This window comes from Prenolepis imparis, unplaced genomic scaffold (assembly GCF_030444845.1).
Source record: "Prenolepis imparis isolate NDT839.2.m4 unplaced genomic scaffold, iyPreImpa1.0 SCAF_5, whole genome shotgun sequence".
Lineage (NCBI taxonomy): Eukaryota > Metazoa > Arthropoda > Insecta > Hymenoptera > Formicidae > Prenolepis > Prenolepis imparis.
In genome coordinates this window covers 17,349,349-17,373,382 of record NW_028141163.1, presented here as the reverse complement: position 1 = coordinate 17,373,382, position 24,034 = coordinate 17,349,349, and the positions used below count along the sequence as shown (strand labels likewise).

General features: G+C 32.7%; 1 protein-coding gene across 1 annotated transcript in view; it reads left to right on the top strand.

Moving 5' to 3' along the window:
• LOC145935903 (receptor-type guanylate cyclase Gyc76C) overlaps nt 1-24,034 on the top strand; it is a 101,911-nt gene that overhangs the window by 5,295 nt on the left and 72,582 nt on the right. The gene's annotated exons all lie outside the window — the stretch shown is intronic.

Genomic DNA, 24,034 nt, shown 5'->3' with positions numbered 1-24,034 from the left:
AGGATGAGAATTCCGGCTTTTATGGAGAAAACGAGCGCGAGTGGAGGAAATTAACTTCGCTTGTGACGCGGATCAAAGGTTGTAATGATAATTATTCTCCGGTCAGACAATAGTTTTCTGTTGCACACTATTTTTAAAGACCGTCTTCCAGAGGAAGAGGGAGACGGATGAGTGGCAGACGACTTGTTTGACCAGTCCGATCGCTTGATGCCGGTGATGGTCGATTTTTAACACGGTAAACACACATTTCGCATTCGTGCGCGCTTATTTGCGCGATGAGTGTGATGACGTTGTTCTCTCGTCAGCGATTTCGGAGTGACGCGAATGTGAGGATTGCGGAAAACAACGTCGACGAGGAAATTCGTGCTTTAAAACGAGTTGTGAAATTTATTCGTGCCCCAATATTTTCTCTTAATCTTACAGTAAAATAACATTTCACTTTTAGATAGTACACAGTTGAAAAATTTGTGTTAAATTTAACAAATATCACATGTCCTAAACGGTCCACAGAAATTTTTGTGTTAATTTAACATAATATGGATATGTTAAGTGACACGAATATTGTGTTAATATTTCAACATAAAATAAATGCAAACTTCAAGTAAACTTAAAATTAAATTTGTGTTAAATTAACATAGTTTTAATGTAAAAATTAACTTAAAAAATTGTTGAGTTAACATTTTATCATCCCTACTTAAATTATAAAGTAAAATTAACATTTTTTTCCTGTAAATTTTAACAAATAAATCTTGTCACTAATAATACGGAACATATTTATTGTGTAATATTAAAAATAGATGCACATTGTGTTATTTTTACACTTTTTTTTTGTTGTTTTAATAATTTAACATTTGAGTTCAATTAACACAACAGTAATATGTTAAATTAACACATGAATGTGTTAAATATTTAACACAAAAATTTTAACGGGGACCGTTTTTAAGTGTCTGTGAAGTTGGCACATTTTACGAATTAAAAAAAAATAGTAAGAGTTCTTATATCACTTTTCATAGTTCTACAGTTCCTGATAAAAATTAAAAAAGAGTTCCGCATTTTTTACATTAAAAAATCAAAATTGAAAAAATGTGCTAACTTCGCGAATCTAGCACGACACCTTCCCTCTAAAGTACTAAAACGCGTTGAAAAATATCATTTTCGGGAAGAGTTCCCGATAGTTCTGCACAAGTTCAGCATATATATGCAATTTCAGATCGATATTCATCAATTAATAATTTTTAATCGATTTTTAATATCTACGTCCAGCACGACATTTAGTGAAAATGTGTCGTGCTGATGATTTTCCGTAGTTTTAACGGTAGTTCTCTACAATTCTATAAGAGTTCTATACTTTAGAAACATTTTTTCAAAGAGTTCCGACTGTTTACTATTTTTTAAACAATTTTTCATAATTACGTTCAGCACGACACTTAACAAACATTTTCACTAAGTGTCGTGCTGAACGTAATTACGAAAAATTGTTTAAAAATAGTAAACAGTCGGAACTCTTTGAAAAAATGTTTCTAAAGTATAGAACTTTTATAGAATTGTAGAGAACTACCGTTAAAACTACGGAAAATCATCAGCACGACATTTTTTCAATTTTGATTTTTTAATATAAAAAATGCGGAACTCTTTTTAATTTTTATCAGGAACTGTAGAACTATGAAAAGTGCTATGATAAGAACTTTTACTATTTTTTTTTAATTCGTAAAATGTGCCAACTTCACAGACACATATAATACATATATATTACAATAAAAAATAATTTATATTTGAAAGAAATATATCTTATTTCGTAAATTTTTTATAAAATATCTGTTTTTTAAGAATAAATAAAAAATGTAGTTGAACGCAAAAATTATTTTTTGCAGTATTCATTATTTTGAAAACTCTTTTAATGTGTGTAGGTATATTTGTTATTATAGAAATCAAATATTGTGTACTACAACTTTTCTGTTGCGTCTCGTATCGAGGAGTATTAAATTATTTTTTATTTTAATGTTGAAATTGAATTTGGGTGAAAATATATATTGTCTAGGGAAAATAAGTATATATATATATATATATATATATATATATATATATATATATATGAAAATAAGACTCATTATATATTTTCTCGATTGCATAGCGATTCCAAAATTCGCTAGTGAAATATTCAGTTATTGCGATCGCAAGAGTGAATGAAGTATAAACAGATTTCATAATAAGCTTCATATATAACGATTATCAATACTTTGGCGCATATATTTTTCTATAATCAATAAATAATGATATAAATAATTCGACTAACATTTCGCCGGCAGCATTTTTGCTGTAGGAAACCAACCTCTGCGTCGGGGGGAACTGTCCTCGTAGAAGCTCAGCTTCGAGACACTTTACACTCGCGTTACTTTATTTCGTTGGCGACGAGCAGCGACGCCCGGGTTTTAACTATCACAATCTTCGACGCGTTTCGGCAAAACGCGAGAAACGCGAGAGCTTATTCGCGCACGAACCGATGCTCCATTTTTGCATCGCCGTTTTTTTTAACACCCACTTATCGCAGGGCCTTGTCGAACGAGAAGATGGCGACTTTCCCGCGACGCACTCAGGAGTCGCCGATATTCCCGAATTAGCGAATTAAAATTAGATTTCCGGCCGACTAAATCAATTTCGCGCGAATCAATGCGGTCGCGATCACGATGTCGATACACGCGACGCGATCCAATACAATAATTAACGGCGTAAGGACACTAATTAATACTTGTACTTACGTGGCCCGACAATTAGCGCGCGACCATTGATCACGAACAATGCGGAAATGCGTTAGAGGGCGGCAGCATTCTAGATTGTGTTCGGAAATTTATTCACCAAAATGCAGCATTCGACCGACCAATCAGAGACCGAGGATCTCTTTGTCTTGATTGGTCAATCGAGCTCTTCACTCTAGGTCAGGCATGTCAAACTCGTTTTGCATTACGGGCCACATGATCTATTTTGTATTAAGCTGAGGGCCGCATGTTTTCAATGTTCCTAGAATAAATAAAATACGATTTTTTAAATTATTATATTTAGTATATTCAATGTATATTATACATAGTCGCTTTATATTTATATCTTATGTTACTTTTTAAAATAAAAATATTTTACGATTTTTTAAATAAAAAAACAAAAATAGAAACTATAATAAAAAATATTTTACTTTTTTTTATAAAAAACAAAAATAGAAACTATAATGAAAAATAAACAAAATCACAATTTAATATTATTTTTTAGAAGATATTTGACATCGTTTTTCACAAAACAATTTTTTTGAAAAGATTTTCAAGAAGTTTCGGCGGGCCGCAGTTTTTTTGTTGGCGGGCCGCGTGTTTGACATGCCTGCTCTAGGTGAATATATTTCCGAACACAATCTAGAATGCTACCCTCTAATGCATTTCCGCATTGTTTGTGATCAACGGTCGCACGCTCATTGCCGGTCCACGAAAGTACAGGTATTAATTAGTGTCTTTACGTTAATTATCCTATAAATCCGATCGCGTAGCGTGTATCGACATCGTGATCGCGATCGCACGCGCGAAATTGATCTCGTTGACCGGAAATCTCACGTAACGTGTTCGTTTATTTGTAGCAATTTCGGGACGCGCAATACGCCAAGGTTGATGTCGTTTGTGGCTGAGGGGGATGGGGGGGGGGGGAGTCGCGGCGTACGTGGAGCTCGGCTCGGCGGCCCGAGCGACCCCCTCCATTCCAACCTGACCATTCTGTCGCGACGTGTTGCGCGTCCCGGAACTGGCAGTGACCAGTGACCAGTGACCGGCGTCAGTAATAAACGAACCGTTACGCGAGACACCCGGCCGACGAAATCAATTTCGCGTGTGCAATTGTGGTCGCGATGTCGGTACACGCGACGCGATCGGATTTATACGATAATTAACGGCGTGAAGGCACTAATTAATATATATTACTCGTAATTAATAATAATACTCGTACTTTCGTGGCCCGGCGATCATTGATCACGAACAGTTTAAAAGTGCACTAGGAATCAGCATTCTAGATTGTGTTCGGAAATATATTCACCTAGAGTGAAGAGCTCGATTGATCAATCAGGACAATGAAATCCTCGGTCTCTGATTGGTCGGTCAAATGCTGCATTTTGGTGAATATATTTCCGAACACAATCTAGAATGCTGTCGCCCTCTAATGCATTTCCGCATTGTTCGTGATCAACGGTCGGACGCTCATCGCCGGTCCACGAAGGTACGAGTATTAATTAGTTAGTGTGTTTACGCCGTTAATTATCGTATAAATCTCGCGTACGTTTATTTCTGCCAGTCTGTGGCAGTTACGGAACGCGCAACACGTCGCGACAAGATCGCCAAGTTGGAGTGGTGGGGGTCGCCGAGCTCGCACGTACTCGGCCCCCCCCCCCCCTTCCATTCCAACTTGGCCATTTTGTCGCGACGCGTTGCACGTTCCGCAACTGGCACCGACCAGCAGTAATAAACGAATCGTTACGCGATATTCTCGGTCGACGAGATCAATTTCGCGCGTGCAATCGAGATCGTGATGTCGGGACACACGACGCGATCGGATTTGTACGATAATTAACGGCGTAAAGATACTAATTAATACTCGTACTTTTGTGGCCCGGCGATGAGGGCGCGACCGTTGATAACGAACAATTCAAAAGTGCAGTAGAAGGCAGCATTCTAGATCGCGTTCGCAAGTATTGTATATATAAAATTAGCGCAAATTCGGGAATATCGGCGACTCCTGAGTGCGTCGCGAGGAAGTCGCCATCGTCGTTCGATAAGGCCCTGTGATAATTTGGCCTTGAAAAAAGCGGCGACGCGAAAATGGAGCATCGGTCGTGCGCGAATAAGCTCTCGCGTTTCTCGCGTTTTACCGAAACGCGTCGAAGATTGTGATAATTAAAACCCTGGCGTCGCTGCTCGTCGCGAACAAAATAAAGTAACGCGAGTGTAAAGTGTCTCGAAGTTGAGCTTCTACGAGGACAGATCCCGACGCAGAGGTTGGTCTCCTACAGCAAAAATGCTGCCTGCGAAATGTGAGTCGAATTATTTATATCAGTATTTATTGATTATAGAAAAATATGCGCCAAAGTATTGATAATCGTAATGTATGAAGCTTATGAAATCTGAGAAATTATCGCTTGCCAATAATTCATAATCAATAGTTTAATTGAAAAATCGTGGTTTGGGAGATGTATTGTGATCCGCATGGCACGTGCATCTCACGATTTATCGACGGAATATTCCGACTTAAATCCTAAATAATACACGCGGAATCGCGACCTAAATAATCCGCGCGGAGTCATCGAGCGATGACCAATAATCCAAAGTCGTTCGATTCCCAATCCAATAGAAAAATCGAAATTTATTTCACTCGCAAAACATCTCGTTTTATTGGCGAAACCTCGCGTCTTATTGGCGTTTCGAATTTTCTTCTAGCATCCTTTTTCGTTCCTCGTCGTGTCTCGTTCTTTTTCATTCGAGTCCACGCGGACTCGAGCCTCGAGCGTCGAGCGACTTTTTCTTTCTCTATTCCCTTTCTTCCGTCTCTCTCGCGCTTAGCTTATCTCTTATTCCTTATATGGCTCTTATTCCTTATACGCTCGGCCTCGGTTCTTCAATAGGTAAACAAAAAACTGAAAGTAGATATGCCGACCACTTTTTTCACAATTTTCAATGGTGTTAAGTATCGCACATCGCATCTCGAAATTTGAAATTACATGTCGAGCTGTCATCGAGTTTCTTGTCGCGGAGATTTTTATCTTACTCGTACAAATTTCTTTCGCACATGGATACTTATACACGCGAATATATAATATATCGTCGGTGTAGTTTCGAGCATTTTCTACGAGTGTAGGAAATAAATGTATACACATCTTTTAATGTATCAAATCTTTTACTAAATCATCTCTCCAAAATGTTACTCTTTTTTGTAATATTAAATTTATAAACATAATTGCTCAATCTCGGAGCGAAAAAAGAGTATTGTCGATTTTTCGTCACTAAACTATTGAAACTATTGAACATACAATTCATTATTTTAATTCATACTTTTACGATTTTATATTACGAATGTTTTATAAATTATAATGATTATTCGATCAATTTCTATGTCAATATGAAATTGTTATTGATAGCTTGATCGCACACAGTTAGTTAACAAAAAGTTGATTTTAGAAACAAGATAAAAAATAAAAGTGAAATATGATATTCTTAATTGAAAATTTAACTTGTATACAAAACTGAACTATTTCGCATTATATTATCGCATTATATAGAAGTAGTTCACATTATATCATACTTGCGCATTAATTTTTTTAATTATACGGACAAAAAAAGTATTTAAACAATTAAGCAATTATAGAAATAACTCAATATGTGCAATCTCGAAATTCATCTATTAAGAAACATAAACATTTTGTCGCTTTGTGACAAAACTTCAGCAGATATTCTTCTTCATGTATATATATCCGAAATTTATATGTATATTCTGAAATGAAAAACAAATAGAAGCGAAGGAATTTACTATAATGCAGCGGACTAATACAGCGTCGTATACATTGATGTTTTGTGGGAAATTTTACTCTTTTTTTGCATAAAATTTTAAACATTTTTATACATTAATTCTTATTCTGTAGATATTGATATACAGTAAAACAAATGAATAAATTACTCAGAATTTTTTTTATGTTGCAAGTTACGAAAAACAAACGAAATATGAAAACATTTGAGACCTTAGTATTGTTATATTAACATTGTTACGTTACTGCATTCCGTATAGTAAACATCCTAAAAATATCGCTTTTATCAAGCTCATCTTCAAAGTTTTGTATCATAGTCTCGAACGAAATATTATCCTAAGAAGCAATTAGCGGAAGCGAGATTTTATTTCACAAGAAATTTAGAACAGCTATATTGTTTTTATTGCGACTTATGTTTGATAGATTTGGACGACAGCGATAATCTCTGCGAAAATCATTATTTTTGGAATCGTAAATGCTTTTATATACTCGAAAGATAAATTTCTATATTAATGTCATCACCTCCGATTTCCTTCAAAATTAACATGAAGCTTCTTTTTAGTCTACAATAAATATATATGATGTTTTCAAGCCGGGTAAACAATATGTTGTCTTCGGAAAAACGCCACTTGACGATTTTTTTTAAAGACAACATATTGTTTGGCCGGGCAGAGAGAAAGAGAGGGAGTGTGCTGCAATTCGCCCTTGCAGCAGCGCCTCCTCTACTACTTTTTTCATCACTTTTGTAATCTGCCCCTCGCGTCCATGGTGTCTGTGAAGTTGGCACGACATTTTACGAATTAAAAAAAAACAGTAAGAGTTCTTATAGCACTTTTCATAGTTCTACAGTTCCTGATAAAAATTAAAAAGAGTTCCGCATTTTTTATATTAAAAAATCAAAATTGAAAAAATGTGCTGATGATTTTCCGTAGTTTTAACGGTAGTTCTCTACAATTCTATAAAAGTTCTATACTTTAGAAACATTTTTTCAAAGAGTTCCGACTGTTTACTATTTTTAAACAATTTTTCGTAATTACGTTCAGCACACTTAGTGAAAATGTGTCGTGCTGATGATTTTCCACAGTTTTAATGGTAATTCTCTACAGTTCTACAAGAGTTCTATACTTTAGAAACATTTTTTCATAGAGTTCCGACTGTTTACTATTTTTTAAACAATTTTTCGTAATTACGTTCAGCACACTTAGTAAAAATGTGTCGTGCTGATAATTTTCCACAGTTTTAACGGTAGTTCTCTATAGTTCTACACACAGAAAAATACGCAAGTAAATATACTTTATGCAAGTAAATATTATCTGTTTCAAGTATTTCATAAGTTTATATATTATATATGAACTTATGAAATACTTGAAACAGTAATATTTACTTGCATAAAGTATATTTACTTGTGTATTTTTCTGTGTGTATAAGAGTTCTATACTTTAGAAACATTTTTTCAAAGAGTTCCGACTGTTTACTATTTTTTAAACAATTTTTTACAATTATGTTCAGCACGACACTTAGTGAAAATGTTTGTTAAGTGACGTGCTGAACGTAATTATGAAAAATTGTTTAAAAAATAGTAAACAGTCGAAATTCTATGAAAAAATGTTTCTAAAGTATAGAACTGTTATAGAACTGTAGAGAACTACCGTTAAAACTACGGAAAATCATCAGCATGACATATTTTCACTAAATGTCGTTCTGAACGTAATTGTGAAAAATTGTTTAAAAAATAATAAACAGTCGGAACTCTATGAAAAAATGTTTCTAAAGTATAGAACTCTTATAGAACTGTAGAGAACTACCGTTAAAACTACGGAAAATTATCAGCATGAAATATTTTCACTAAATGTCGTTCTGAACGTAATTGTGAAAAATTGTTTAAAAAATAGTAAACAGTCGAAACTCTATGAAAAAATGTTTCTAAAGTATAGAACTCTTATAGAACTGTAGAGAACTACCGTTAAAACTGTGGAAAATCATCAGCACGACACATTTTCACTAAATGTCGTGCTGGACGTAGATATTAAAAGTCGATTAAAAATTATTAATTGATGAATATCGATCTGAAATTGCATATATATGCTGAACTTGTGCAGAACTATCGGGAACTCTTCCCGAAAATGATATTATTCAACGCGTTTTAGTACTTTAAAGGGGAGGGTGTCGTGCTAGATTGGCGAAGTTAGCACGACATCTAAACGTGGATATTAAAAATCGATTAAAAATCGTTAATTGATGAATATCGATCTGAAATTGCATATATATGCTAATCTTGCGTAGAACTATCGGGAACTCTTTCCAAAAATGATATTATTCAACGCGTTTTAGTACTTTAGAGGGAAGGTGTCGTGCTAGATTCGCGAAGTTAGCACATTTTTTCAATTTTGATTTTTTAATATAAAAAAATGCGGAACTCTTTTTAATTTTTATCAGGAACTGTAGAACTATGAAAAGTGCTATAAGAACTCTTATTTTTTTTAAATTCATAAAATGTGCCAACTTCACAGACACCGTTTTTAACAAGAAAACACAAATTTTCCAACTGTGTATATAAACTTCAATGATTTAAACTGAATCATACACAGAGAGAATTTTCTCTTAGAATTTACCCTGAAAATCATGATAATCGTGGGACAGTTGTGGTATGGAAAGAATTTTATGAGAATTTCTCTAATTAATATTTATCTTATTAATATTTATAATATGTATTATTAATATGTTTGATTAATTTTACTAAACTGCATAGTAAAATATTAATCAAACATATTTTATATTTTATTGTAATAGATATTATTATTTTTATTGTGATAAATAGTAATGAGAGAAATTCTCATAAAATTCTTTCCATACCATATTGTCCCACGATTACCATGATTTTCAAGGTAAATTTTAAGAAAAACTTCTCTTTGTGTACAAGCGCATCTCTTTGAGTTTCTTAACCAAAAGTATAAACTTGCTACCTTACCTTATTTAATTTTAAAGACGAATAACGTATAAATATGCGAAAAATCTTTCTGTTTATCTAATATTTATTGTATTCAGATTATGATGTGCTAAATAGACGTGATTCTTCACGATTTTATTAAAAATACAATTTACGTAATCGAACAGTTCGTATATACAATGTAATCAAAGCCGAGTCGAAAATGCGCAACCGGCAATCAATCTCTCCAGGCGTGACGCATGACCGAGAAAAAAAATGTGCTTTCTAATTAATCAATCAAGTTAAGTGGTTAACGGCCATAATTAACCGCATTCGTAGCTCAAACGTTGAAATTACCCGATTAACCTGTGTTATTTCCATCCAGTGACCAACGAAGTACGGAATCCGCATGCTGTGCTCATTTAGAGTCGAATTGTGCACTTGTCTGTGCAAATTAAATTCTTCTCGCTTTTTGTAGTTAATACAAATTTTAATTGAAATAAATCACGCGTATCCTATATTGTCGTGAACGTAATTACGAATAGTGCCTCTTAATGCATTAATAACATTATTTACTTCTTATAGGAAAAAATTGCTATTTTATATTGATGAAAATTAAAATAGTTTTTGTTAAATTTTGAATTTTTTGACATTTTTCTATAAGAATATAGGTACTTTAAACGTACACAGAAAATTTTAGCTTACTTTCTCAAATTATTTTTTAAGTAAAATAATAATTTATACATTTGTAACATTTATAGATATTTTATAATTTCTTCTAACTTTAAAAGAAATTTCACAGAAAAACAAGGAAGATTATTACGGATTAATTTCTTTTTTTAGAAGAAAAAATAAATCATGCATAGAGAGAATTTTCTCTTAGAATTTACTCTGAAAATTATGGTAATCATGGGACAATATGGAAAGAATTTTAAAAATATATTTGATTAATTGTACCATAGTAGTAAACTTTACTATACTTTTAGTAAAATTAATCAAACATTTTATATTTTATTGTGATAGATATTATTATTTTTTATTGTGATAAATATTAATCAGAGAAATTCTCATAAAATTCTTTTCATATCATGATTTTCAGGGTAAATTCTAAGAGAAAATTCTCTCTGTGTGTATATCGGGGGATCGTGAATAAAGCTATTAACAATACAGCCTGTCAACATTACATTAGTGACATGACAAATATATTTTGAGCTTCAATTATAACAAATTTCTGCGTCAAGCGAAATAAATCATGCGCATATTGCAATAATATTACGAGAATGACCGCGAACAGTGCTTCTCAACTTGCAAATAACGCGTAACAGAAACGTTTAATATGCATTCCCATTCGACTACTATAAATCGCAATTTCAGCTGGAATAAATCACAGGTATTATAATATTGCGAACGTGACCGCAGAGGTTCTCGGTCTGTTAATAATAGGCGTATTATTTTTCGATATTGGAATAAATTGACAAATGTACTTCATTCGCACGCATATAATTTGGATTCGTAATTCAGACAGATAGTTGAAAGAATTCGTATATAGAGGTATTTTTCTTTTTTTTTTTTTATTATATATGCGTATACATGTCGGAATGTTTGGACCGCGCGTTGAGATCGCGGGCGCCAGCTTTGAAAACGAAATTTATTCTCCGAACGTAGCGTACGTATGTAGAATGAAGAAATGTTTTCTTCGTTCCTTTTACGCGCTATTCGACGGTGAGGGGTACTAAAGTGTATCAGTAGCAAAACCGGTATATGTGCAAGATGTATTATGAAAAAAAAAAAAAAGAAAAACTATGAATGTTTTATCGTTATTAAATTGTATATTGTACTTATTAAATTATATGCACGACTTTTGTGACTTATAGTATATTCGTGATGTCGTAACGGCACGTGCGTTTGTACTATTACGTGAATGCGTATCGAAACGACGGTTTTATATATATACATGAGGCTTATTTGCGTCTTACTACTTTTCCGGCGTTTACATCCGCTGTGAGCGCGTAACAGTGGAACGGCAAAATCGCGCAAATGGCAGAAGGAAATTCGCACGTGTTTAAAATTTATGCGAAAATCGTTAATTTGGTAGAAAGCTAATTTTCGTTGGATAATTATAGGCCGCGAAATAACAAATAGAGAAACACGTATTATCAAGATCAAACGGTCCCTATAATTATTAATTATAATATTAGGCAAATAATTAAAGAGAGAGAAAAGGATTTCGCACAAAATGCATAGGATTTTGGCTTTCGGTGGAATTGGCTGAATTTTTGATATGTTGTTATAGTTTAAGGCATTCTGATCGAAAGATGTAATAGCCTCAAAGCTAAATAATAATGGACAGTTACTGACAATGAGTTATAACCAGTCAAATCTCGCAGAGCGCGAGTTTTTTGTGTTCGACTGGCTGTAAATCAGCCGATCTTACTAAGATTCAATTTTATATGATTAATAAGGGGTTTTTGAACTTATATAAAATTTTAGATAAAATTGAATCCCGGTAAAATCAGCTGATTTTCTCACATGTTGTAACTTATGATTTGCTGAACAAAAATACAATAAGCTCAAAGCTAAATAATAGATGGTTACTGATTTACAGCCAGTCAAACACGAAAAATTAGGACTTTGCGAATTGTTTGACTGGTTGTAACTCAGTAACTATACACAGAGAGAATTTTCTCTTAGAATTTATCCTGAAAATCATGGTAATTGTGAGACAATATGGTATAGAAAGAATTTTATGAGAATTTCTCTGATTAATATTTAGCACAATAAAAAATAATAATATCTATCACAATAAAATATAAAATATGTTTGATTAATTTTACTAAACTATATAGTAAAATTTACTAACTATACTATATAGTAAAATTAATCAAACATATTTTTAAAATTCTTATATCTATTATTTAACCTTTGAGGCTATTACATCTTTTGATCAGAATGTCTTAAATTACAACATATCAAAAATTCAGGAATTTATCCTGAAAGTCATGGTAATTGTGAGACAATATGGTATAGAAAGAATTTTATGAGAATTTCTCTGATTAATATTTAGCACAATAAAAAATAATAATATCTATCACAATAAAATATAAAATATGTTTGATTAATTTTACTAAACTATATAGTAAAATTTACTAACTATACTATATAGTAAAATTAATCAAACATATTTTTAAAATTCTTATATCTATTATTTAACCTTTGAGGCTATTACATCTTTTGATCAGAATGTCTTAAATTACAACATATCAAAAATTCAGGAATTTATCCTGAAAGTCATGGTAATTGTGAGACAATATGGTATAGAAAGAATTTTATGAGAATTTCTCTGATTAATATTTAGCACAATAAAAAATAATAATATCTATCACAATAAAATATAAAATATGTTTGATTAATTTTACTAAACTATATAGTAAAATTTACTAACTATACTATATAGTAAAATTAATCAAACATATTTTTAAAATTCTTGTATCTATTATTTAAGCTTTGAGGCTATTACATCTTTTGATCAGAATGTCTTAAATTACAACATATCAAAAATTCAGGAATTTATCCTGAAAGTCATGGTAATTGTGAGACAATATGGTATAGAAAGAATTTTATGAGAATTTCTCTGATTAATATTTAGCACAATAAAAAATAATAATATCTATCACAATAAAATATAAAATATGTTTGATTAATTTTACTAAACTATATAGTAAAATTTATTAACTATATAGTAAAATTAATCAAACATATTTTTAAAATTCTTGTATCTATTATTTAGCTTTGAGGCTATTACATCTTTTGATCAGAATGCCTTAAACTGCAACATATCAAAAATTCAGCCAATTCCACCGAAAGCCAAAATCCTAAATCCTTTGTATTTTGTGCGGGATTCTTTGCCATTTTGACAAATATCGAGAAGCCGTGAATATTGCACCTTGATACGAACCTTGCACGATGATATGGTAGCTCAAAGTTCGCCGCCATATGTAATCGTAAGGGCAGTTGAGTAATGACTGACGAGTTAATATGCCACATAAGCAAGCATTAGGTAACGAGTGCCACTCACACGTACTTGACAACGATGCACTTACCATGCACGTGATTACGAATACGGTTTGTCTCGGCAGATCATGATGTTCCTTTCATTCAGGCCACGATTAAAGAGCTGCAGATGTATTTAACTCTCGCCGTCTCTCCGCGAATCAGGCCAACTTCTGGGTACACCAGACGTAATATACCTTTCATTTTTTAAAATTTCTTTATGAAGAATATAAGGTATACCTGAGTTTTTAATATTGACATAAATTTTTTTTATGTGTACAAACGAGTTTTAAAAACAAGTTTGATCTTTTCCACGCTTCTTCGTATGATGTGCTTATAAGAACGAATGTATCAATATATTATGACGGTAAATATTCCCTTTCTTGATTTACGTTATAATTACATAATTGCGTACCATCCGCCGTATAGGATCGATGAAATATGAGAAAATATAAAACACCGTGAGATACGGCCATTTTTTTAGCGGCAAGACTTTTCCATTTAGTAGGCGTTGCGTATTTTCGCCGATCGTTTATGGCCGTCGCAATCGATGTTGCATATGACACGTGGGTCACGAGCAGTTACACTTTACGGATGTGAAAGGCATTTTCGCGTGCGACTTTTAACTTCTCGTCGTTAACGTTAAATCTGGAATTTCGCTATTTTTTTGGAATTATCAAAATAAATATTTATTTTTGCCTCAGTAGTAAAACATATGATAATATGTTTAGTCCACAATCATGATGACACTATCTTTTTTCTTTTCACAAAACATAACAAACAAAATAGAAACAATGAAGGGATTAATTATAAATTGGAATTAAAACATTAAACTAATTAAATTAATTAATCGCTAATTTATTTATTTTATTCTTCGTTCAAGTTTTATTTCAAATATTATTGCATTGAAAAATTTACGTAACAGCTATTATATGACTCACAGATTGTGTGTGTGTGTGCTCCAAAAAAAAGTTATATCTTGCAAAAATTCGCGTCATATACGATTCGTTCTCAAAATTTGTCATGCTAGCTGCGATCCACCCGCAGCAATCTGTTTGAAATGAGAAGATGAACGGATGTTGCGCTTCTTTGTTCGAATAAAAAGGGCTGGCCTTGGATACTGATCGACAAGAAAGCAATCAGAAATAGGGCTCATACGCAAAGACGGAAGAGAACAATGAATAGAGAAGCGCTAACAAAATTTCATTCTATGATTAGAAATCTTTATTCGCTAAATTTTTTCTTTATATTTAACGAAAAATATCATAGAGCAATGTAAAGTTGAATATTATATAAATCACTTAAAATTATATCTTGTACGTATTAATAATTTAATATTACGAAATTATACTCGAAAATCGATTTCTTCAAGTTTAACAATGGTAAATCTAAAAGTAAACAGTTTGGGTAAATTTTTACTCGAAGAAGGCTTGTTTTCGCGTTTTTTATTTAATATTACTTATGCGATACGTACGAAATCGGCGACAGAAATATGAGCCGAGAAAACAAGGGATCGCCGACGATCGCTAGCCTGGAAATCCAGTTACTCTCGATCCAGCAACAGCGCAGGGGCCTCAAGACAATGCGCAGAGAGCAAGCTGTGCAATGCCGCCTCGGGAGAGTTGGTTGGGTGAGCGCGACGAAAATAACTTCAGTCGAGGAGAATATTACGGCACTTTGCAATGAGGAGAGACCGATGGGAAGGAGCGAGAGAGATAGGAAGGGGGGCCTCACGCGCGCGAATGGAAGGGAATATACTCTTGAAGAGGCTCGCGCGGAGAAAATCGCACGAGCGAGCGCGCATGTATATGTATAGCGATTTGTTTATATTCTCTGGAATTTGCTGCGTGACTCTTTTCAAGAAAATATGCACAGTTGGAAAATGTGTGTTTTCTTGTTAAAAACGGTCCCCGTTAAAATTTTTGTGTTAAATATTTAATTAAACATTCATGTGTTAATTTAACATATTGCTGTTATGTTAATTGGACTCAAATGTTAAATTATTAAAACAACTAAAAAAAGTGTAAAAATAACACAATGTATATCTATTTTTAATTTTACACAATAAATATGTTTCGTATTATTAGTGACAAGATTTATCTGTTAAAATTTACAGAAAAAAAATGTTAATTTTACTTTATAATATAAGTGGGGGTGATAAAATGTAAAATTAACAATTTTTTTAGTTAATTTTTACATTAAAACTATGTTAATTTTACACAAAATTTATTTTAAGTTTATTTGAAGTTTGCATTTATTTTATGTTAAAATATTAACACAATATTCGTGTCACCATTTAACATATCCGTATTATTAAATTAACACAAAAATTTCTGTGGACCGTTTGGGACAGGTGATATTTGTTAAATTTAACACAAATTTTTCAACTGTGTGTATTTGAATAGGAAAATTAGGGCGCACACGTGCACACAAAATTAGAGAAATGCGTGCGCAGAATATAATTTTATAAAAAAGAAATATCAATATTTTAATATATATTCTATATTTTAATAAACTCGAAGAGCGTGGAAGAAAATAATAAGAGACTCGCTATTTTATTCATTCTAATCAACTAAGGCTCGACTGCACCAACGTTATTTTGATTTTAAGCGAGACTAAAATATATGTTTGTCTTTATTTATTTAGAAAGAAAGATAAAGATAGACACACATTTAAGTCCCGCTTAAAGCCAAAATAACGTTGGTGCACAATCGGGCCTAAAAGGCTTAAAAACCGTATATAAAATAAAAGTAAATACATATTGTTCTATACTCATTGCATTAAGGATTTAATTGAACATGGATGCAAAATCTATTAGAATTAAAAATATTTATTGTAATAGGAATATATAATCGATATAAAACAAACTCTGCAAATTAAAACTGAAATTTAGATTAATAAAGTAGTAAAAATAAAAACAAAGGCGAAAATTTAGAAAGTATGTGATATATAAACCATATCTTTTTCTGAATTTTTGATAACGCACGCGACATCTTATTTTTATTACTTTGTTATTCTAACATTCGCGAATAGTCACAATTATGACGAAACTTTTATCCTTCTTCGGTAATGCTTAACATTATACTAATAGCAAGCAAAAAGTTGAAGAAAGAGAAGAAAAGTTTAAGGATGTATGGGGGAGATATCTATATAAAAATGATACAAAATTCTCATAAAAATTATATAGATCGTTTCCTCTTTGATATTAAAGCTACTGTCAAAATTTGGATTTAATTCACTAACTCATTTAAAAGTTATTGCAATTTGAATTTCCGCTAGTTTTACATATAATCTTATGAAAATTCCTTACTATATGATTGATTATATTACGTTAAAAATGTCGAAAAAATGGTACCATGTATTTCAAATTTTTTACATGTATAATTGGAACTTTAAGGAACAATGTTGCAAAATTACATTAACATTCATTAAATTTCATTAAATTTTAGAAAAAAATAATAATTTGTTGAAAATCTGGCTTTTTCTTCCGATTATTATTGAATATTCGATTGCGTAAACGGAAACAGCTGAAAGTTATAGGAAATTAAACTAGATTGCGATTTTCTACACAGAGAGAATTTTCTCTTAGAATTTACTCTGAAAATCGTGCAACAATATGGTACACTGAAAAAAAAATGTGTTAACTTGATTAAACCTTTCAACTAAATATTATTTTGTTAATTGAACATATAGAAATATTTAAATTAAACATTAAATTTAACAAAACGTATATTTGACTTAAATACTAATAATGTTCAATTAACAAAATAGTAATTTAGTTGAAAGGTTTAGTCAAGTTAACAAATTTTTTTTCGGTGTATGGAGAGAATTTTATGAGAATTTCTCCGATTAATATTTATCACAATAAAAAATAATATCTATCACAATAAAATATATGTTTGATTAATTTTACTATATGGTTTAGTAAAATTAATCAAATATATTTTATATTTTATTGTGATAAATATTATTATTTTTATTGTGATAAATATTAATCAGAGAAATTCTCATAAAATTCTTTCCATACCATATTGTCCCACGATTACCATGATTTTCAGGGCAAATTCTAAGAGAAAATTTCGTGTATAAGATGTACAAATTTTCTATAAGATAAATAGCATTGGTACTTTTGTCTCCGTTTGTATCTCCCATACATCCTTAAGAAAAAATAGAGAGATATATGATACACATGTAGCAAAATAATGACAGGAGACAGGAAAAATATAAATATAATATATAGTATACATATATAAATATAATTCACTGATACACGACGAATCATTCGACGACTGATGATCGGCGGTCGTCTTCTCTCGGTACATGACGCGATTGGCCGGTCGGCCAATGACTGCCTCTCGGATGCTGCGGTGCCCTCCTCTTCTTTACGCGGTCCTCTTCATTCGCGTGACACGTACAGTGCGCTTCATTGACGGCTGCAAAACTGGTCCACCGGTTCGTTGGTTCGGTATAAATCTCCGTTAGAACCAGTTTTCCGCGCGGTGGAGCCCGAGAACTCTCGCGCTACTCGGGTCCTGGCCCTTCGCCTTGTTGCACCGGCGCGGATTTTTATCGAGATGAAACGTTACGAAACGCGCTTCTTTGACCGATCATGCGATTGCGCCGACGGACGCGTCTCTCATCTCACCGTATACGGAAAATGAAAGCCCTCGATACGATCTTGCGATCTTAAAATGAAAAGTGATAATATAAAGTTCAAGATAATATATATTTACACGAAAATACTGAAATATATTCGTGAAAGAAGTATAATTAGCTTTCGTATCAATATATAGTTCTCAATAGTAGTGTCGAAATTGTAATTACGATGTTTTTCAGTGTCTTTAGTAGGATGCTGACACGAAAGGTTTTCTTCAGCTTCATAAAACACTGCGTCAAAATTGAATTGGGAGTTACGAAAACACAGGGTGCTATCTTGCAAGCGTTTTGGCAGATACCTTTGTCATCGTATAACTGACATCAGGCTATATATGTTATGATTCCGCGTTGCGATCGTTGGCATACGCCTACCTACCTACCTACCTACCTATCTATCTATCTATCTATCTATCTATCTATCTATCTATCTATCTATCTATCTATCTACCTATCTACCTATCTACCTATCTACCTACCTACCTACCTACCTACCTTACTCTCGATGCACACGTTCACGCGCGCTCGCCATTCACATATGCGATTCGACGCGCACTAACACCGTGAAGACTCGCTGCTGCCAGCATGTCTGCCAGCGCAACAAGCGGAATCCGAGCACTTGCGAAATCGGTCGAGACTCGACGGCTTCGTCGCGCTCTATAGACGACATATAACTCGCGTTAAGAGCCGACTTCTATAAAAAGCGTAAACACCCGATCACGCAATTGACGCGTAATATAATAATGGATAATGTACCTCTGATGATAGAGATTCCGAACGTGGAATTTATCATCTCTTTGGGGAAGAATGATCGCAAAAAATTCGACATTCGTATAGACATTGTTGTTGGTGGTCCATGTGAGAACACCAAACGATACGTGTCGTCCTATCGTCCTTGATTTGTGTTTATGTCATCGAGCGATGACAAGCTCCGCGAATAATGTGGCTTTTATTCTCGATTTGTCATTCCTGGAATACGAATTATGTATTTCTTTTTTTTTTTTTATTATTACATTCTTCAATTATATATTTTTTAATTAGCTGCTAATTAAAAATGTATGGATGGCTTAATCGAAAGATAAATGAAATTCCGAGCAACGGTTATGTTAATAAGTGTGGAGTTAATGTTTGACAGCCTGTCGAGTACGCGAATTACAATGTTAAGCAAACTTTATGAATATATTATCGTAGTACCAAGCCCCCCATGTATACCGGGGAAAAAAAAAGTTCCACTCAATCCGGGAATTACGTTGCATCTAGATTGCACAAAAATATATTTACTCGTCTTAATGGTAGCCTGTCGACATAGGCACGCCTCCGTTAAAGTCGCCGGTACCAACAAAGAGACTCTTTCGAGAGAAGATCGCGTCGTCCATTCTCACCGTTCTTCATTGAATCGTGAACAGAAAAGGGGCGATAAATTCGAAAAACCAAGTCATCATCTAATCTAATCAGAAAAAAATTAGAAAAATGATGTGGCAGGGTGGAGAGGAAAGACGAAGCAATCATTCTGATGCGGCGCTACTTTCGTGAATGCACTTTGTCACATCTACCCTATCGGCGTTAAAATAAGCACCGGGGTAAGGAAGCGCCATAAAAAAAGGCTAGAGAGAGAGAAGATCATGAACGAGGAGATGGCGGCGACGGTGGTGGCTGCGACAGAGCGACGCGAAGAGAGGAAAAAAAGTCGAGGAAAAAGAAAGTCGCGAGGAGAAGAAGAAGAGTGGCTAACCGGCTGGCTGCAACACAAACCCGAAGTAAACCAAACCTACCGGTCCTACCGCTCGCTACCTACCACTACCACCTACCCAACTATTACCTGTAACCAGTCTATATCTGGACTCCGGCTTTTGCGTCTTTCTTTTCCTTTCTTCCTCTCTCTTTTATCCGATGCACTGTGTGTAGATAGAATAGAGCGAAATCCCCCGTGCTCGCTGCACCTTGGACTGACGTGGCCGTCTCCCACGCGATTCTCTTCACGAATTTTGCGCGTTGATCCTTCAGCTTAGATGACAATATAAAATATATCTCGTCTTGATTTTGCTCTAACCGTTTGACAGCATTTGACAAAGTTGTCTCCTTTTTTTATTCTTCATTGAAACTCATACAATTATTATAATGCTTGCATTTTTTTATATTGATTCAAATTATTTTATATTGTTCGGCGATTAAAAAATTTTGTATAAATTGATACATAAGCATCTGACGTCATAGTGAATTGGATATACTGTGTGTGTGGATTAAAAATATTGTGGTAAAAATATCAAATTGCAAAGCTTTTTAGAATATTTTAATCGATGCTTTAATTAACGTTTGAAAGATTAAATAAAATATAGATATATATACATATATATAATTTATATGTATATATATATCTGCATTTTTATATATCGCACATGATAAGTTTTTATAAAATTTATTTTTGTTTTACGTATAGATATATAATATTAGTAATAAGGAAATATTTATTCACATGGAATATTTTTCAAATAATTTTTTATTTATATTCTATTTTTTTCTTTATAATTGATTGCGTCCAGCATAATTGATCGCTGCAAAATAAATATTGGAGTAAACATCGGAATATTTTCTTTGGAGAATATGTTATAATCAATCGACACGATGTATCATGTATTATACGACTTATTTATACATATAAATTTTTTGCATGAGTGTCGTGATCAGATATTTATATTTTCCATTTCGCAACATTACTTTCTCTCTAATGTTTTTAAGAGAATTTTCAATATGAAACTAAAGGCCGATTTTTACCCTAATGTCTGTTGAAAATAATTTCTTTTATTCTTTCTTTTACTTTTTAATTAAATTTTTTTAAATTTTCTTAATTTTCTGTATATGTATTAATATATATATATATTTTTTTTCTTTCATATAGTATATAATATATGTATAACTATAATTTAAAACGGATAACGAATTAAGTTGAGCTTGCTTTGCTCAAACTGGGAGTGCAATCTAACTCTGAATTGAACGTTGCATTTCTGTATATTGTCGTCATAGATTTAATCGTTATTATAAATTCTTATATCTACTCATACTAAGTGGAACATTACGTTACCTAATATAATCTTCGATCGTTTATGAATCATTTATCTCAGGACAAAATAGATTTATCTACATATCGTTAATCAACCTCAACCGATACTGTCACGTCAAATATTTTTTTCGAGAATGAATACCGTAACGGCAATAGTCTGTGACATTACTCGCCAAAGTGATTGCAATTACTTAAATTACATTATACAGAGCGTGTAATAATAAGCGCATTTAACGACGATATTTTGTGTTAAAAACTGAAATAATTTTTCCTAGGAAAATTTAATCAAAATTATATATTTGTAGATTTCGAAGTATCAAAGCATTTTGTCTTAAGGCTTCTGGTACCTTGTCGACCATGTCGGAATCGTGACGTCAGAGGCGAGAAAACACACGCTAAAATTTTTTAGATGCCATTTCTAAATAAAAACATATTTGCATAAAATAACACTTAAGATCTCTTTAATAGACTTCTAAAAAACGCCGAAAACTATCCTTTTCCCTTTATAATCAATCAACAGCTGTAAAATGTAATATTATAAGGCCCAGTCCGTCTGGTCTTTGCACATGCGCAGTCATTCCGCATGTCAAAGTCTGATATCTCGATCATTTTACGGTTGTTGATTGACTATCAAGGGAAAAGAATAGTGTTGGGCGTTTTTTAGAAGTGTATTAAAGAGATCTTAAGTGTTATTTTATGCAAATATGTTTTTATTTCGAAATGGCATCTAAGAAATCTCCACGTGTTATTTCTCGCCTCTGACGTCACGATTCCAATATGGCCGCGGTGAGCACCCAGGAGCCTTAAGACTTTTTGTTGAACAAAAATCTGATTATTAAAAATTTACGATTATTAAAAACAGCGTTTTACTTTGCTTTCTTTTGTTTATCAATGCACAATGTCAAACTCCTAACGACATTTTAATTCCATGTGTGTCAGTCGTGCTTTGCCCTTGTGACTCTCGACTGTGATTTAGTTCTGATAAAGTGAGTCTTTCTTTTTATAATTCTGGTTCACTGCTTATTTACATCAAGTTACATATTTTACATCCGCGTTGCTTAGGATTGTAAATTCGTCATGGATTTACCTCGCAATATCCGAGGATACTCTTCCTTTTTGGCTGGAACCAGAGGGAGGCTCACTGCATGTGTCATTCTTTCTATTCTATCTCATAGTTGAGGGACAAGCACTGACACACCATCGGATGAATTAATTTTATTATGTACGTAATCGCTTCATAGTCATCGCTTTACTTATTACTGTTACGCGTATATTTATATTCCATGTCATATGTCTTTTCTTCTTTTTTGTTTACTGTAACCTTTTATGTTACCAGATGCTGAAGATGGTCCAAATCCATGGACCGAAACGTACTAAATAAATCTATACTACACAGTTGAAAAATTTGTGTTAAATTTAACAAATATCACCTGTCCCAAACGGCCCACAGAAATTTTTGTGTTAATTTAACATAATACGGATATGTTAAATGGTGACACGAATATTGTGTTAATATTTTAACATAAAATAAATGCAAACTTCAAGTAAACTAAAAATAAATTTTGTGTTAAATTAACATAGTTTTAAAGTAAAAATTAATTAAAGAAATTGTTAATTTTACATTTTATCATCCCCACTTATATTTTATAAAGTAAAATAAACATTTTTTTCTGTAAACTTTAACAGATAAATATTGTCACTAATAATACCGAACATATTTATTGTGTAAAATTAAAAATAGATATACATTGTGTTATTTTTACACTTTTTTTTAGTTGTTTTAATAATTTAACATTTGAGTCCAATTAACATAACAGCAATATGTTAAATTAACACATGAATGTGTTAAATATTTAACACAAAAATTTTAACGGGGATCGTTTTTAACAAGAAAACACAAATTTTCCAACTGTGTAATCGAAATATTTGCGCCTTTCTTACCGCGCTCGGCTCTTAATTTGCCTGTTCTTTACCTTACATATATTAAAAATTTAATTAGAAGAAGAATAAGATTCTGTTTTTGTTCAGGGATTTGAAATAAAATCTGTCAAAGTATTTTTTTGTTTTCAATTGATTAAAATTTAGAAACAAGATATGTGTGTTAACATATTTATTGAAGAAGAGACGCGATTTAAAAAAATATAACTCAATGCGATTACTATCGTACAACCTCTGTTGAAGAATGTTTTGATATGCAAGTTACGTGTAATGTAAATTTTAAAATTGCCTGTGCACACCGTATCTTAATCCGGCTCACATGGCCCGACGATTAGGAATCCGTGAGTGTCGCCTCAATTACGCACGTGATTTATATTTACAGTGGCGAGACGGTATATCGTGGCGTTGATTGACGTGACACGCGCCAAACAGGTGTGTTTAATCCGGTCGTTTAAATCGAGTCCACGAGATTACACATCCGTTACTTCCACGATGCTGTCTCGGATGCACCATGACCGCAAAATCCCTTCGTGCCTCGGTTATCGATCATAACGGATCACAATCGTAACGATCTGCGGCATCAACCGCATATTTTTCTTAGGATCGATTGATTCTCGCAGCTGCATCGATTGCGCTTGCACTCAGTTTAATTTTCTTTCGGACATTCCTCAAAACCATATCCATGTTACTCGTTATTGATATTATGTATGATTAATTTTAATGCATTAAAAGCTCAAAAAATTTATATTTTTATATTAATATTTTTCTCTCGTTAAAATAACATAAAATAAGATACTAAAAAACGTATATAGAGAGCTAATATAAAAATGTATTCTGTATTTTCTAAAGTCCTCTAATTTCTAGTAGAATA